Raw genomic sequence first — 18,700 nt, 5'->3', positions numbered from 1 at the left:
CACGTCAAGCTCAAGTGGGGCCAGCCTTCTTATCCTGTCTTCAGATGAGTAGACTGCGGTTGGGGAAGGTGTGGCCCGCAATGGGGTGGGCTTTCAATTGGCTGCTATGATTCCAGAGCCTGTGTGTTCCTTTCTCTCTGTTGTGCCGCTCCCAGAGGGCAGCCCATGGCTCTTCCAGCTGTGTACGGTGGAAGTAGGAGCTTCTGTGTCTTAGGGTCGCTGTGAGGATGTGTGACTCACATTAGTGCTTGTGTGGGTTTTGTGCACAGTCACAGCTCAATAATGGCAGCCATCATTATTCTCAGGAAGGAGAAAGTTGGCTCACTTTGCTCCAGGTCACCTAGTGGGGGTGTCTCCAAGCCCATTGTTCTTTTTTCTGTTTGTTTTCCCTTGTTTGGAGTTTTCCTTTGTCTCCTGGCAAACAGGTGAATGACAGAGACCCTACCTACCTCTGTGGCCTCTCACATCAAGGCTCGGGACTCAGTGCCGAGGAGACTGGGACCCTGATTCAGTAGCCAAGTGGTCTTGTCCTTGCCCTGCTTCCTGTCCCTATATCCCCTCCTCTGGTCCAGCCACCTGGTCACCAGGTGGAGCTAGGCAGGAAACAAAGCTGGTTCTGTGCACCCAGCCTCATTCTACATGGATTTGAGCAGGGACTACTGTATCTGCGTCACGTTAATAGAGAACATCACGTGTTCCAATTATCCAGTGTTACATAAGAAACTACCCCAAGTTGGTGTCTTAAAACTACTCGTTGTGTTATGCTCATTATCTGAGGGTCAGGAATGTGGATAGGGCTCATTGGAATGATTCTTTTGCTCCATGCTGCATTGACTGGCTTTAGGTCTTCACTCATGCCTGGAAGGGGCAAAGGGCGGAGAAGGTAGTGGCCGGGCTCACTGGGGCCCACTTCCTCTCTATGGAGTCAGAGTTTCTCCAGGTTGTCTTTCTAGCAGGCTAGCAGGACTTCTTACCCAGCAACTCAGGGCTCCAAAAGCAGGTGTGCCCAGAGGTGAGATGTGGAGGTTGCTAGTCTCAAAGCCCAGGCCTGGTAACTGGCGTAGCATGACTTCTGACACATTTAATGGATGAAAGCAGATGCAGAGCCTGCCCAGATTCAAGGAGAGGGAATAAATATTGCATCTCTTCACCAAAGGAGTGTCAAAGAATTTGTGAGCATCGTTTATCCACCACAAGACTGAAAAATATGTTAGACCCTCATTTCCCTCCTAGGGTCTTGCTTCTCTTACGTGTCCCTGGCTCATGACAGAGGCCCCTCTTCTCCTTGCACTTGGTGACCGGCAGCTTTCTTTAGTAAGAGTCTGAGGAATACAATCATCAGAGCTGCTCTCTCATATAAACCCACAGCTCAGAAGTCTGTTTTCAGTTAGTGGAGGATGAGGAGCCTGGGTGAATAAATATCTCATCATGGTTATTGATGAAGCTGCAATTGATCTTTTGGATTCGATGGCAAAAAATTAAGGATGATTTAATTTCAGTCAACTCAGTGCAACAGGTGTTTAGCTATGTTTGGGGTCTGATTTGTTGTTGTTGTTGTTAGATGGAATCTCACTCTGTCACCAGGCTGGAGTGCAGTGGCGTGATCTCAGCTCACTGCAACCTCCGCCTCCCAGGTTCAAGGGATTCTCCTGCCTCAGCCTCCCGAGTAGCTGGGACTACAGGCGCACACCACCACATCCAGCTATTTTTCTGTACTTTTAGTAGAAACGAGGTTTCACTGTGTTAGCCAGGATGGTCTCGATCTCCTCACCTCATGATCTGACCACTTCAGCCTCCCAAAGTTCTGGGATGACAGGCGTGAACCACTGTGCCCGGCCCAGTTGCTTCTTAATAATCCCTTTGGAGTCAGTCACTCTTATATGTATTTAACTCTTTTGAGATTTCTATTACTTTATTGCCATTCCATCTTTTTGCCACTGTCATAAAGAAACTGGAATTACTATTTCCTTCCATTTGAAACCATCCCATCCAAATCATTCCATTCCACTCATGTTTACCCAGCCAGCTCAGTTCAACACGTCTCATTCTATCCATTTCACACCATCTCTTCCAAAACGTTCCTAATATCCATCCTATCCCACATTAGTTCATTGTTTGATTCATTTGAAAGTATTGATTCCCCCCATGCTATTCACTGGATCGAGTTCATCATTCTAAATATACCTCCTGGGTGTCTGCAAGGTAGAAATACAAGAGAAGCCCACCATGTCCTGTCAAGTGAGAGCTGCCCAGGTGTGACCAGCCCACCTGACCACCATGCACTGGAGAGGCTGGAGCTAACCATGGGGCCCAGGCTTTAATGTGGGTGCTTCCGCCAGAGGTGAGAGCTATTGGGGTGTCCTCAGATGCAAAGGACAGTAATTAATGCATGTTATTTTTCCTTCGATCACTATTTCTGTGCTTTAAAAAGAACTTTAATCTTTTATCATGGATAATTTCAAACACACGAAGAATAGAGAGAAGAGTAATCCTTATCTACTCCTTACACAGAACAAATCTCATTTTAATAGAAATTCCATGTCATATTATTTCAGCAATAACTGCTTGCGTATGTCAGTCTAGCCTCTATTTTAAGCATAGCCACAATACCAAAATAAACCTATAAAATAAATAATTACTCCTTAATACCAGAATGTATTCAGATTTCCCTGATTGTCTCAAAAATGTCTTTTTATAGTTGACTGGTTTCTTGTTACATTTGGCTGCTTTGTCTCTTATGCCTCTTTTAATCTCCACTGCTCCTTTTCATGTCTTTTTGTTTGTTTAAGAAACTTGGTCATTAGTCCTGCAGGATTTCAATATTCAGGATTTGGCTCCTTGCGTCATTCTGGTGTTTTTCAAGATGTTACTGTATTTCTTGCAAATGTACAAATTCCTGTACATATTTTGCTACAATGTATGCATTTAAACTTTTCTCCTTTTTATTGTAGTAAATATACAGAACACAAAATTTACCATTTTAAAGCATATGATTCGGTGGCATTAAGTACATTTTCATTGTTGGGCAACCATCACCACCGCTTAGTTCCATAACTTTTCATCACTCCAATTTAAGAAGTCACCCCCTATTTCCCCCTTGGCCCAGCCCCTGGCAGCCATGAACCTGCTTTCTGTCTCTGTAGAGCTGCTTATTCTGGACATTTCACGTAAGTAGAATTACATCAGGTAGCCTTTTGTGTCTGACTTTTCTTTTTTTAATATATTTTAAATTTTAGATTTACAGAAAAGTTATGAAGATAGAAAGTTCCCGTATACCCCGCATTTAGTTGTAGATGTTTCCAAACTCATGGATTTTATATATTTCAAGTGTTCTCATCCATCACAGATATTATTCTGTTTGATGTTTGCATTGCCTTAACTTGGCTAGTGGGAGCCCCTCAAGCTGGCTTCCGTGTTCTTTTTCATTTACGAACCTAAAGAAGACAGTCCCTTTAGGGTGGCACTTAGAAGCCAGCTGTTGAGTTAGGAATGTGCATGCATGGTGCTGGATGAGGGAGGAGAGTGGAGGGGAGGGAGGTAAAGAGCTTAGAGTAGTAAAAAAAAAAATAGGATGCCAGCCGGGTGTGGTGGCTCATACCCATAATCCCAGCACTTTGGGAGGCTGAGGTAGGCGGATCACGTGAGGATGGAAGTTCGAGACCAGACTGACCATCATGGAGAAACTCCGTCTCTACTAAAAATACAAAATTAGCCGGGGTGGTGGCGCATGCCTGTAATCCCGCCTACTCCGGAGGCTGAGGCAGGAGAGTCGCTTGAACCCGGGAGGTGGAGGTTGTGGTGAGCTGAGATCAGGCCATTGCACTCTAGCCTGGGCAATAAGAGTGAAACTCTGTCTCATTAAAAAAAAGAAAAAAGAAAAAAAAAAAGAAAGAAAAGAAAAAAAATAGGATGCCAATTCGATTTCTAGGGAAAACGGCATTTTGTACAATATGCTCTGGAGTTTTGAACTCTGCCAGCATAGTTCCCGCTGGGCTGGAGATTCTGTCTTTATTAACAAACCCAAGCCGGCCTCCTTCCTCCAGGGCTGCGGGAAGCCAGGCCTGCTGGGCTAGCTTGCCCAGCCCATCGATAATTAAGCAGGCCCACTGCTGTCTTCCTCTAGAGCTCATCGGCCACGGGCTTTTGGGGGATGATTAAGCAAGGGCTGCAGAGTGCCAGGATGCCTCTGCTCGGTTGGGAAGAGCTGCTGCAGTCCCTTCGCATCCAGCATCCAGGATGGCATCACAGGAGTTGGCAGAGGTCCTGAGCTTGCCTGCCCAGCACCACATTACTGTATGTGTACATGAAGGCAGCCAGAGAGGGAGGACGTGTACCGCAGAGGCAGAGGGGCGCCTGTCCACCGACACACTTTGTGTTGCAAATTTGCAGTGGTTTCCTCCTTTGATTCTCACAATAGTAACTGTTAAGAGTTCTGTATGACCGGAGATTCCCGTATGCATTTTGGACATAAGAGGTGAGAATGAGCCCCTATCCTCAAGGAGTTTGTTAGGGAAGCGTTGGGTAGCACTGTCAGGCCATCTAGGAGAAGCTGATAAAAGGAAAAGGCCAGACAGCCTGCCATGAGGGCTGAGTTGTGCGGTGCCAGTACCTGTAGCATTTACAGTAGCAGGTCAGAGCGGAGGCAGCATCACCATCATAATCAGCAACATCACTAGCTAGACTCTCTGTTTGGCTGTGATATGGGCCCATGCTGGGTCGGCCAGGTGGGGGACCACCTCTCTGCCCTGGGTGTGCACACGTGGGAGGCCAGAAATGATGCCAGAGGAAATGCAAGGCAGTAATGATGCCAGAGGAAATGCAAGGCAGGAGAAGCTCTGGGCTAAAGAGAGAGCCTGGAGGCTCACCCAGACAGGCAGCAGAGTAGAGAGTTGTGATGGTGGATGAGGCTCTGGGGCCTCGTGGTCCTAGTGTGTGCTGTGGGCAGGTCTCAACATCCTCGCTGGCAGATGGAAACTGCCACCTTCTTCTTCTGGGTTGCTGTGGGAATGCAGTGAGAATGTCCTGGGGCCTGGCTCAGGGCAGTTGCTAAATAGGGCAGGTTGGCATGAATAAGTCTCATTGCATATGCTCAGGAGGAAGATGGCGAACCCTGTTAGCTTCCTACAAGAGAAGCATCTTGGGGTGGAATAGCCAGGGCTACTGTGACAAGAGAGATGCACAGTGAGTTTAAGCATGAAGCTCAACCCCTGCAAGGCCACAGAGGAAGAGGAGAAAGTTCTGCCCCAACATCATGGTGAGCCCCCAGACCCACGCTCTATGCTCTGCTCCCTGGCTTGAGTGTTCCATGGCGTGGGTGCTGTGCTTCCATGTATTTCAGGGAACTTGCAGATCCTGGGTTCCAGCTGCTGCTGCTAAAGCCAAAAGGAAGAAAATCCTTTGGTTGGCCTTTTCTTGACAGGCCACAGTCTCCTCTGTATAATTAGGTATGCCTAATTATCATGTTCTAGCATGTTCTAGTAACACATCATGTATGACGGTGTATAATTAGGTGTCACTGTGTGGCAGTCAAAGAGGGCTTCTTAGAAGAAGTACACCTGAGCCTCATCTCAGTGAACAGGGAGGATTCCAATGGAGAGAGTGGAGAGGAGTTCCAGGGGAGTGACAGGAAAATGCACCAGACTTGGAATCAGGAGATCTGGTTTTGGCTCAATCACTCATTGACTATGCTTTTTGCTCAAATCACTTCACCTCTTTGAACCCTGGTTTATTTATCTGTATGATGGCTGTGATAATATACAGGGTTGTCATCAGTATTAAATGAGACTGCATTGATCCATAAAGCACGCTGGCCAGTGCCTGGGACACAGAAAGCACCCAAAAATGCTGACACTTTGGGAAAGAATGGGCATGGGGCTGGCAGGCCTGAACTCAGGGCCCATGGGCAGGGACCATGAATGGGCTACTGCAATTACCTTTAAAAGTTTGTATATTAGTCTGTTTTGCATTTTTATAATGTAATACCTGAGGCTGGGTAATTCATAAGAAAAGAGGTTTATTTGGTTCGTGATTCTGCAGGCCTCACCAGAAGCCAAACATAGTATCGGCATCTGCTCAGCTTCTGATAAGGCTCACGGAGCTTTTACTTGTAGCAGAAAGCAAGGGGAGCCAGTATGTCACATGCTGAGAGAAAGAGCAAGGGAAAAGGGAGGAGGAGCCAGGCTCCTTTTTTTTTTTTTTTTTTTTTTAAATTATACTTTAAGTTCTAGGGTACATGTGCATAATGTGCAGGTTTGTTACATATGTATACTTGTGCCATGTTGGTGTGCTGCACCCATCAACTCGTCAGCACCCATCAACTCGTCATTTACATCAGGTATAACTCCCAATGCAATCCCTCCCCCCTCCCCACCATGATAGGCCCCAGTGTGTGATGTTCCCCTTCCCGAGTCCAAGTGATCTCATTGTTCAGTTCCCACCTATGAGTGAGAACATGCAGTGTTTGGTTTTCTGTTCCTGTGATAGTTTGCTAAGAATGATGGTTTCCAGCTGCATCCATGTCCCTACAAAGGACACAAACTCATCCTTTTTTATGGCTGCATAGTATTCCATGGTGTATATGTGCCACATTTTCTTAATCCAGTCTGTCACTCATGGACATTTGGGTTGATTCCAAGTCTTTGCTATTGTGAATAGTGCCGCAATAAACATACGTGTGCATGTGTCTTTATAGCAGCATGATTTATAATCCTTTGGCTATATACCCAGTAATGGGATGGCTGGGTCATATGGTACTTCTAGTTCTAGATCCTTGAGGAATCGCCATACTGTTTTCCATAATGGTTGAACTAGTTTACAATCCCACCAACAGTGTAAAAGTGTTCCTATTTCTCCACATCCTCTCCAGCACCTGTCGTTTCCAGGCTCCTTTAAACAAGCAGCTCTCACATGAACTAACAGAGTGAGAACTCACTCATCGCCATGAGGAGGGCACCAAACCATTCATGAGAGATCCACCCCCATGATCCACCCCCACCAGGCCCCACCTCCAACACTGCAGGTCACATTTCAACAGGAGAGTTGGAGGAGACACATTCAAACCATATCAATTTGTGTATTTGTTCTTTTCTCTTTTTCTGGAATGAGTGTTTTGTAGATTTATCAGAATCTCCCCAAAATAAGGAGCCATTGACACAGAGCTTCAGACATTACGAAGTGAGTTTGCGCATCTCATTTGAACCCACAGTGCTCTGCTCGATATACTGAACTGTTACTATCACCAGCCATGCTTGATGGTTGGAGTAAGTCTCAGAGGGACTTAGGACCGTCATGGCCTCCTGCAGGCCTCCTTCCCCAGCTTTTTCCCTATTTCCCTCCCAAGATCCTGGGTGTCCATTGGAGGACCATGCACTCCACAGGAAGGGCCCCTTGAGGGGCTCACAGCCTGGGCAGAGTCAGTCACATGTTCCACCTTGGTGGTCATGCTGGTGGCTCATGCATGAGCACGTGACCCAGGGACCTAATCAGAGTGAATTTCCTGATTTGCCACTGTGAATTTTTGGACACATATTCTGTGTCTTCCTATGGCCTGGGTCTTCCAGGGGAGAGGCCTAGGACTGTCACAATCATTTTGCTCCTAGAAGCGAAGTCATCTTGAAAGTAAAGGTCACCCAGAGGAGAGGGTGGAGCCAAGAATCACTGAGAAGAGGAGCTGTTTTCTCGATTAAACTGACCAAATTCACTCTGGACTTCCTCAGTCATATGAATCACAAATTCTCTTTTGTAGGCCAATTTGTGTTTTCTTTTACTTGCCACCAAAACCTCTCAGTTGATCCAGGTGCCCCAGTGCAGATCACACAACACAGTATTGACAGAACTGGAATGTGAGCCCAACATTCTCTGGCTCCCGTTAACAACCATTTGGGTCATGACTCTTCTCAGGGTTGTGGACAGCTCAGCACGACACACCCCTAGGGTGAGAAGTTCTGACTAATTCACTTCCCAATGGGCAAACAGTGCTTTTAAAATCTGGTTCCCAGGTAAGTTCTATCGTTAATTCCAAGGGAGAAGTCGTGATTCTGGTTCCCGGGAGTTGATGAACTTTCCACCGTTTCCTTCCTGCAGATCTCTCAAGATCTCTCAAGATCTGCAGGAAGGACGTCCAGGGCTGCTGGACGCAGGGCTGAGTGCGGTGGCTGTTCAGTCCACGCTCATGCCCTTTTCTCCATCTCTCAAGTGCCCCTGAGCCCCAACCATGGGCACATACCCGGGGAGGCACCAGGAAGTGAAATACATGCAGACCCTGTCTGCCAAGTTCACCATCCAGGGGGAGATTTTCTGGGGTTGGTGAGCATGGGGAGGCCTGGGGGTGCAGGAGCACTTGGTGGTGCAGCCGAGGCTCACCCGTAGCCATGGGACAGCCGCCGCTCAGTGCTTACTGTGTGCCCGTGTGCTGTCGTGGACTGAGTGCAGCAGTGCCATGGGCAGAAAGGAGGTCCCCACCCGGGCTGCTACCCAGGAGCAATCGGATCTCAGGCAAATAAAGGGCATTGAAAGCTCATAACCCTCCTTTTCCATGGAATAAATGCATATACTCATAAGAACTCAGTGTTCTAGTGGTTACTAAGATAACGTAGGTGGCTGTATGTTCTAGTAACTAGCACGCTAGGTGCTCCAAGGACTTAACATTTTCTATGCATGCCGATAACATCATGCCTCCCCTCCAGTTTATCAAAAACAAAAACAAACAAAAAAACCCCAACCCAAACCTACGCTAAACATTATTGGGAAGGAAAATCATTATTTCCTGGATCATCCTTCCCCTAAATCACACAGTTTAACCTGAAGGATTTATTTACATAGAATGTGTCTTTTGAGACAGCACTATCCTTCCTTGCTGTGGGTGGAGCCAGCCAGGGGTGACAGAAGGACTGAGCTGACCGGCACCCAGCCCCGGCTCTGTGCTGTGTGACCTTGGGCAAGACACTTCCGCGTTCTGAGTCTCAGTTCCCGCTTCTGTAAAACGGACATGATTTTTACTTACTGTTGAGAATTTAGACATAGGCTTTGCTGGAGTTGGGTGGAGGTCAGTTTTTATCCAGAAAGGTAACCGTGCAGGACCAGATGTATGTTTCTTTCTCCATGATGCCTGGTTTTGTGGATGTAAATGCATTTTCCCATCTGAGCACTTTGGGATTGGTTAGGAGCAAAGGAATATGAGAGGAAAGGGCTGCAGGGACAGTGGTACCAGCCACAGCACAACCTCAGCCACACCCCGTGACCCAAGGGTGGCCAGCGCTGCTTCTCAGACTGATGAGGACATCACTGCCAGGTGAAAGCATGGCTTCTCCGATGACTGGCAGCTCTTCCAGGGCTGGTGGGCCACTGCAGCCTTGGACAGAACATGGGCCTGAAGAAGGTAGTCAGCACTGTGGCTTCCCTGGGGAAACTGAGGCAGCTAAGCTTCCTGTACCCATCTCACAGTTCCGCTGTAGGATCAAATGTAAGATGCATAGGAAAGCACCTTAAAAAATGCCAGATGTCCTCTCTCTCTGACCCCTGAGGTTTGACTGCTGGTTGAAGTCTGTGGCCTGCTTTCTTCCCACATCAGCCCAGAGGGTAACTCACTCTCCAGAGACAGGAATGACTTGATATAAGGTATAGAAATATAGATATAAGGTATAGAAATACAATAGGTTGGATGCTGTATCATAAACAAAAAATACTCGAAATGTATATGCTTCTCACCCCCTCCGGAAAGGTGTGCGTGGAGGTCAAGAAGGGTCCATCCGTTGAGGATGGGGTGAGCTGTCCTCCTTCAAGCACGCCCGGCTTGAGCTGGAGCTCACTTCAAATGACATTCTCAGTCACGTGGGAGACCACAGAGGAGCCAGGCTTCCCATCCAGGGCCAGAGTGTGTGCCTTCTTCCAGAGTGTCAGAGAGTCCCTCATATGGACAGAAACAGCAGAGATTTAACAGTCACCCCCAAAGTGTGGTGAGTGTCTAGGTGTGGTGCCCTGTGGTTGTGGTGGAGGAAGGGCTGCCTCTTCTTTTGAGTATTTTTGCTTCTAAAAGAAGATTTACCTTCACTTCCCCACTTCTTTGGGAGGCGTTCATGGGAGGGAAAGCACAGAAATACACACACAGTGATGGAGGGAAAGAGAGACAGAGAGAGAAGGGCAGAAGCACAGAGCCCGGGAGAGGGAAGACAGAGGAAATGTGAGAAGTGGAGAAACACATTCAGAGGAAGCTGGCAGAAGGAAGAAAACCCACCCACGGTGGTCAGCTGTTGAAAAGATGAGCTTTCTCCAGCACCATCAGGGTGACTGAGGAAGGGTGAAAGTGCCCATGGCCAGGAGGAGGCCCATGGGGTCTGGGCAGGGCTGGGAGGGCTGCGCAGGACAGAAGGCGGGGAGCCCGGGAGCCTGTTTACCTGGGATCACTCGTCACACCTGCCCTGGTGATAATGGGGGCAGTGAGTCCTTGCCCTTCCGTGGGCTGACTCCTCCTGGCTAGAGGGTGTCTGAGAGCACACATGGCCTGGGCAGGGAGGAAGAACCCCAGGTGGCAGATCTACCTGCCTCGCTTCCCAGTGTAGACCATTCCCCAGGGCTTGTAGCATGTTCGTGAAAGATTTCTAGCTTTCTTATGTTAGTTAGAGAAAAAAACAAAACAATTACCTTATTATATAATAAAATTTGCTATGTCTCCAGTCCCATGATCACTGATGTGCCCTATTGTCCATATTTCCCTCGTCCCCTTTCTGGTGTCTGGGAAACCTGGGCAGGCCTGTGTCCTCCTTCCTGGCTGGCCCTGACCCGGAGGGACCACCTTTCTTCACGCGGTCCAGCCAGGGGCTCTGACTGAGCCGTATCCTTCCCTTTGACTCTGCGAAATGCTGGGATTTATGCCCCATAGGCAACTATCTGTTAATCCTTTTCTACAGTCTCTAAAGTTCACTTTCCTCCTTCCAAAAAACAAATCTCTTCTGAAGTCAGAGGAAGCATCAGTGATTTAAGTGAACAGACTGAATACAAGGGTTCTTAATAAAGGAGTCTCTCAACAGAAGGGTCTGGGGATCTGGGCGCTGACAAAATGTGTGTCTTCTCCCACCTAGACACTGGCCTGAGCTGCCTCAAATTTTAATTCCTCAGATGCTGAAGATGTTTCACCCCCTGAGATCGTACTATGACTTGATTTTTTCCTCTGAATACCAACTGGGTCCAGACACTAACAATTCAATTTAATGCTGACACTAAGTACCGTGACGTAACACAGACCCCACAGGGTAAGGGCTCAGTCCCTTGAGACTGCTCCCCCCTTCAGATGCCAATTGCAAGTCTGTGCCCATAAACCCCTCCTCATGTTTGTTAATTTGCTCTAATGGCTCACAGAACTCAGAAAATTGCTTTCCTTACTACTACAATGTTTTTTAAATCTCATATGCAATTTATTTATTTATTTTTGTTTCTTTCCCTTCTGTCTAGCTGAAATTTTCCAGGCTTTGGTCAGCATCTCCCCATTTCTCCCGCCCAGCCTCTGGTAGCCACTGTTCTACTCTTTGCTCCAATGCGTTAGACATTTTTAGATTCCACATACACGTGACACCATGTGGTATTTTGCATTTCTTGTGCAATAACTTTTTTAGGAGTAAATTGTTGCTCTTTTAAAATAAAATTAATTAGCTTTCTGTGTACCTGTGACTAATTTTTCCCATATTTGTGAGCAATCTGAATGTCTCCATATGGTCTGGCAATTAGGTATTCCGTCAGTTCTTAGCACCTTCCCTCTTGGAGCCTCCTACCCTCAAACTTCATTCAGACAGGCTGCACCAGGCCATGCACACAGCTGTTGTTCAGGAACTTCCTTTCATTATTTTTATCTTAACGAAGATAAAGGCTTAAGAAAATGTTTGAGACATGAAAAACAATTTTGACTCCAATAATTGCAACTTATAAATAAACAAACAGCTAATTAAGTTGCATATTAGCATGTCAACCAGTTGATTGCAACTCAACACAACTGAACTCCACTTTTCCCTAAGCATCTCTCTGACTCTGATTCAATCTGCACGTGTAACTAGATCCTGAGACATCCCTGAAGATATCCACAAGGCAGTTCTTTTACATGGGTGATGCTGCTTTGGCAAACAGAAAGATCTGAATAGGTGGGCACCTATGCCCACAGAGAAGGTTAATCTCAAAGAGAAGTTTAACCCAATGGGAAGGTCAAGTTTTTGGAGTTATCTTCTTGCTATTCCCATATCTGACTCTGCTTCGTTTTCTCACCGGCCACTGTTACCAGTCTCACTCTTCTGGTGTAATAATCCACTGTGCATTTTCTAAGATTCTGGCTCATATCCTGGTTCTAACCTTTAACTCTCCTTCTTGGACAAAGGATTCTATAAATGACCTTGTGGGTTTCAGCTGTATTGACCAAAGTGGCCTTTAGCTCCTCCATCCTGGGCTTAGCTCTTCCTCTGTCTCTGAGGGGAGACCAGATCTGGAAAGTGATCTTTCCAGTTAGTTCATTTCACTGAGAATGATGTCACATGGAATTTGGGACACCTTCCCTTTGCTCCCCAGATGCATTCCCCACCCGTCTCCACCCGACTCTCAGTCCTCGGAAGCAGATATGCATGCACTATGTCACCCAGCCCCTCTCGCCTTCTGCTTCCAGTTGGATTTGGCCAGTGGGGGCTCTACAGGAGGTCTTCAGGCAGGGTCAGAGTGAGATTGGCTGACTCCTGTCAAGGTGAACTTTTATACAACTCTTTTGGCTTTGGAAGCTGTTCTCTGTCCTTACTGGCTAGCCATCTAGCTGTTTGTAGTGTAAAAAGTAAAATAAAAGTCAGAAGCCTTGGGCTTTCTGTAGATGATCATGTAGCTTGTTGGACCCAGGAAGATCAGAAATGTCACATCCTTCTTGTAACTTAATTTTTAATTTGAGACTCCATTTTGCTGATGATGTACACATATAATTTTAGTCAAATTGGTGTTTCTCCATTTTCTTTGAATTTGGATTTACTTTCTTGGGTTATTAGCTTGGGAATTAAAAAGTCTCAGGGTGATCTGCTCATAGTAGCCCTTGTTGAGCTGTCTGTCTTCAGTGGTCATTCTGCCAAGGACACTGCTAAGCCATCCCTTATTGTGACTTCCAGGTTCCTTTCAGGCCTGCCTCTGTTCCTCTAAACATGATGCATCACCCTTCTTCCTTGAGACCTTGACCTTATTCTGGTGTTGTTCCTGGGAAGTAAAACAAATTTTTCCCTTGGCTGTTGTTATCTCAAACCTAGCTGGAGGTTCTGTCATTTTCTACCCAGAAGGGAGTAAGGTTTCTTTCTTAGGGACTTCTAAAATCTCAGCTCTCACCCCTTCCCCCTAGACTAAAATGTTCTTCCCCAGTTTGAGGGGTGGAGAATAGAAAACTCTGTTCCATCTCCTTCTGGATGCTTCTAAATCTATTATATTTGGCCTAAGTCATTTTTCTTCCCTTCAGAGCCTACAGTCTTTGGAAACTAAAAGTCAAGAAAGGGTCTAGATGATCTAGGAAGGTATCTGGAAGAGATAGGAGGATCAAGAGATAGACTGGAGGGACACATGGGTTACTCTCTTAAATATTTCCTCCTTCTCCCACCCCACTCCTAACTGTGCTCTTTTGGGTCACATGAGGGAGAAATGCTAAGGAATGGTAAGAAATAATTGAATAGTCCACAACCCAGAAGAGGAGAAACTGAGGGTAGAGAGGCTGGGGAAGAGAGGTTGAGGAAGTGTTTCCTGGGAGATAGAGGGCTGGTGCTCAGCGCCATTGAAGGGCTGAGCCCTGGCCGCAAACATGTTCCCCAAGAATGAAGCCCTATGTCAGGACTGGATAAGACTGAGCCTTTTTCAGAGGCCAGGAACAAGTAGAAGCAAAAACAGGCCAGATGCAGTGGCTCACACCTGTAATCTCAGTACTTTGGAAAGCTGAGGCAAGAGGATTGCTTGGGCCCAGGAGTTTGAGACCAGCCTGGACAACATACAGAAACCCCATCTCCAAAAAATGTTTTTAAAAAATTAGCCAGATGTAGTGGATGCCTGTGGTCCCAGTTACTTAGGAGGCTGAGGTGGGAGGGGGATCGCTTGAACCTGGAAACTCAAGGCCACAGTGAGCCGTGATTGCGTCACTGCACTCCAGCCTGGGTGACAGGGAAAGACTCTGTCTCAAAAAAAAAAAAAAAAAAAAAAAAAAAAAAAAGAAAAAGAAAAGAAAACAGTCCCATGTGAACCCCAAAAGGTGAGAAGACAGGGTAGTTATCAGGTTTTAAGATTGGGCCCAGGACAATGGACAGGAGCATAAACATTAATACTAACTTTTATGGGGGACTTATGACAGGCTAGGTACTAAGTGTTGCTCATTCAGTCCTTACAATAACCCAAGGAGGCACTATGTAGAATCATTTCCACTTTTTAAATAGAAAACTGAGAATGGAGAACTTGGTATCCTAATCAGGGTCACAGAGTAAGTTAGTGAAAGAATAGGATTTGACTGCCAGGTGCGGTGGCTCACACCTATAATTCCAGAACTCTGGGAGGCCAAGGCAGGTGGATCACCTGAGGTCAGGAGTTCAAGACCAGCCTGGCCAACATGGTGAAACCCCATCTCTACTAAAAATACAAAAATTAGCTGGGCTTGGTGGTGCACACCTGTAATCCCAGCTACTCAGGAGGCTGAGGCAGGAGAATAGCTTGAACCGGGTGAGGCAGAGGTTGCAGTAAGCCAAGATCATGCCATTGCACTCTAGCCTGGGTGACAAGAGTGAAACTGTCTCAAAAGAAAAAAAAAAAGAATAAAGTTTGATTGCAGTTCTGTGTGCTACTAAACCTGGGTCTTAATTATCTTGCCTTTGTGTTCTTACTCTTGCATCAGAGAAATGGGGTGGATGAGTAGTGACAGATTCAGGAGTGAGGTGATATCAGTGATAATCAAGGATGATAATAAAAAATGTTAAAGGCTAACATCACTGAATTTATCCTATGTTCCATGAACTCCCCCGCCCTTGTACATATCTTCACTTCCTTCTATATTTTCAGAAGCAAAGACTAAGAGAGTTGATTAGTGGAGTGGCTTGCACAAAGCAAATTAAACAATTTCAGCTTCTCCTACTTCCCACAACTGGAGTTCAATTAAATTAGTAGGTCTTCAGATGCTTGACATTGGCTGTACTAGAACTCTATTAAATTCCTATAGACCTGTTCTTCAAAAGAACCTGTTAACTCGGATGTCAGTAAAATGGTGAAATAGATAGCCATAAGCATTTGTATCCTCATAGAAACATTGAAAAACAAGCAAACCTGGTCAGAACCAACTTTGTCAGAACTTTGGAAAAACAGTAAAAAATTCCCAGCAACAAAATGAATGCTAAATTTTAAAAAAGGCAATTAAAAAACTGCTCCTGGCACTCAAGAAAATATCCATTGCTTTTACCTCATTGCACTCCTGAAAGCAAGATGGGTCACCAGCAGCTGTACTGGAGCCACCCGCGAAAATTCGACCAGGGTTCTTGCTCTTGTCGTGTCTGCTCAAACCTGCACAGTCTGATCCGGAAATATGGCCTCAATATGTACCGCTAGTCTTTCTGTCAGTACGCAAAGGATATCGGTTTCATTAAGTTGGACTAAATGATCTTCCTTCAAAGGATTATCCAAGGCATCTACTCAATGAAAAACCATGATAGTTCTTTGTACATAAAATAAACATTTGGGAAAAAAAAAAAAGAAAATATCCATCAAAACACAAGTTGATCATAAGCTAAGGAGCAGAGATTTTAGTGACCACACATGAAAATAAATAGTCTTTGCAAAAATCATTTGTAAAAGTCATTAAAAGGATGACTACAGACTTCAACAATTAAGAAAAAACAGTAAACCCTGAGGAAGAAAGAGGATCTCATTTCCAGAGCTATCATACTATAATATTCAAATATTCAGCTTTCTGCATAAGAAATCACAAGGTATGCAAAGAAATAGGAAAGTATGGTTTATTCAAAAGAATAAAATAAATTAAAAGAAACCATTTCTGAGGAAGACCAGACATTCAACATATGTGGCAAAGGTTTTAAATAACTGGCTTAAACAGACTCAGACAACAACGACAATGACAACAACAAAAAAACATGAACAAAGAATAAAGGAAATAAATAAATTAAAACTTAGAATATCTAAAAAGACATTATTAAAAAGAACCAATCAGATATTCTGAAGGTAAAAAGTACAATAACTGAAATTAAAAATAATCTAGAAGTGTTCAACAGCAGATTTTAGTAGACAGACACAGGTATCAGTGAACTTGAAGATAGAATAATTGAAGATATCAAGTATGAGGAGAAAAAAAGAATGAAGAAACATGAACAGAACCTAAGGAATATGTGGAACACCAACAGGCGTGTGTGTGTGTGTGTGTGTGTGTGTGTGTGTGTGTGTATATATATATATATATATTTTACCAAGGTCCTAGAAAGAGATGACAAAAATAAAGGAGCAGAAAGGATATTTAAAGAAACAGTGGCCAAAAACTTCCCAAGTCTGCCGAAAGACATGCATCTATATATTATAAAAGCTTAACAAACTGCAAGGCAAACTTGTAGTAGGAAAACTCCAAGGGACTCACACTGAGACATGTTATAATCAAACTGTTGAAAGTCAAACAGTCTTGAAAGCAGCAGGAGAGAAGTGACTTATCCTATGCAAGGAATCATCAACAAAATTAACATCCAATTTCTCATCAGAAACCATGGATACCAAAGGGAGTGGAATGATACATTCAAAGTGCTGAAAGAAAAAAAAATCTGTCAATTGAGAATTCTAAATACAGCAAAACTTTCCATAAGCAACAAGAGAGAAATTAAGACTTTCCCAGATAAAAATATAAAGCTGAAGTTTTTTTTTGCCACTAGGCCTGTCCTACAAAAAAAGCCAAGGGGATTCCTATGGATTGAAAAGAAAGGACACTAGGCATTCATCAAAAATGCATATAGGGCTGGGCGTGGTGGCTCATTCCTGTAATCCCGGCACTTTGGGAGGCCAAGGCGGGCAGATCACCTGAGGTCAGGAGTTCGAGACCAGCCTGACCAACACGAAGAAACCCCATCACTACTAAAAATGCAAACTTAGCCAGGCATGGTGGCGCATGCCTGTAATCCCAGCTACTTGGGAGGCTGAGGCAAGAGAATTGCTTGAACCTGGGAGGTAGAGGTTGCAGTGAGCCGAGATCATGCCATTGCATTCCAGCCTGGGCAACAAGAGGGAAACTCTGTTTAAAAACAAACAAACAAACAAACAAACTAGATATGCATATAAAGAGATAAAGATCTCCAGTAAAGATAAATACACAGGCAAATATAAAAGCCACTATTATTAGTTTCCATATTTTCCATATTATTAGTTTGTAAATCCACTTTTCAGTTCCTATATGCTTTCAAACACAAATGCATAGAAACTAATTAAAAATCTACATTCTTGGGCACATAGTATATAAATGTAATTTGTGACAACGACATGTATAGGAGGAGAGTATTTGTATGCTATTAAAGTTAAGTTGCTATAAATTCAACTAGACTGTTACAAATTTAGGTTGTTAAATATAGTCATAATGGAAATCACAAAGAAAATATTTAAAAATCACACAGAAGGAAATAAGAATAGATTCAAAACATTTCACACAAAAAATCAACCAAACACAAAATAAGCAGTAATATAGAAAATGAGAGGCAAAAAATACATGAGACATACAGAAAACAAATAGAAAATGGTGGAAGTAAGTCCTTCCTTTTTTTTTCTTTGAGATGGAGTCTCACTTTATCACCCAGGCTGGAATGCAGTGGCGTGATCTCAGCTCACTGCAACCTCCGCCACCCAGGTTCAAGTAATTCTCCTGCCTCAGTCCTGAGTAGCTGGGATTATAGGCATGTGCCACTGAGCCTGGCTAGTTTTTGTGTTTTTTAATAGAGATGGGGTTTCACCATGTTGGTCAGGCTGGACTCGAACTCCTGACCTCATGATCTGCCCACTTTGGCTAAAATGCTGGGATTACAGGCATGAACCACCATGCCCAGCCGAAGTAAGTCCTTCCTAATCATCAATGACTTTAATTTTAAATGGATTAAACTATCCAGTCAAAAGAGATTGTCAGGGTAGTTTGAAAAACATGATCTAGCTATATGCTATCTACAAGAGATTCACTTTAGTTCTAAAGACATAAGTAGGCTGAAAATGAAAAGATGGAAAAAGGTATTTTATTCAAATAGTAACCCAAAGAGAGGTGAATGTCTATATTAATATTAGGCAAAATAGGCTTAAAGTCAGAAACTTCTACAAGAGACAAAAAAGAGTATTATATATCAATAAAAGGCAAAATTCATTAAAAAGCCTAACAATTATAAACATATATGAACCAAACAAAAAAGCCCCAAAATATAGGAAGTAAACACTGACAGACTCAAAGGGATAAATAGATTGTTCTAAAATGAGAGTTAGAAACTTCTACTATTTTCAATTGTGGATAGAACATCTAGACAGAAGAGCAGTAGGAAAACAGAGGGCTTGAACAACATAATAAGCTAATTAGACCTACAGATAAATATTCCACTTCCAAACAGAAGAATATACATTCATCTCAAGTGTGCATGGAACATTTTCCAGAAGAGACCATATGTAAGGCCACAAAATGAGTCTCAACAAATTTTAAAAAATTAAAACCACACAA

General features: G+C 44.4%; 1 pseudogene; it reads left to right on the top strand.

The window, feature by feature from the left end:
• Positions 1 to 15,444: 15,444 nt before the first annotated feature.
• Positions 15,445 to 15,699, top strand: LOC126933073 (40S ribosomal protein S29-like; annotated as a pseudogene).
• The last annotated feature ends 3,001 nt before the right edge of the window (positions 15,700 to 18,700 follow it).

This window comes from Macaca thibetana, chromosome 12, assembly GCF_024542745.1.
Source record: "Macaca thibetana thibetana isolate TM-01 chromosome 12, ASM2454274v1, whole genome shotgun sequence".
NCBI lineage: Eukaryota > Metazoa > Chordata > Mammalia > Primates > Cercopithecidae > Macaca > Macaca thibetana.
Note: the sequence above shows the minus strand (reverse complement) of the source record. Positions and strands in the feature narration are given on the sequence as shown.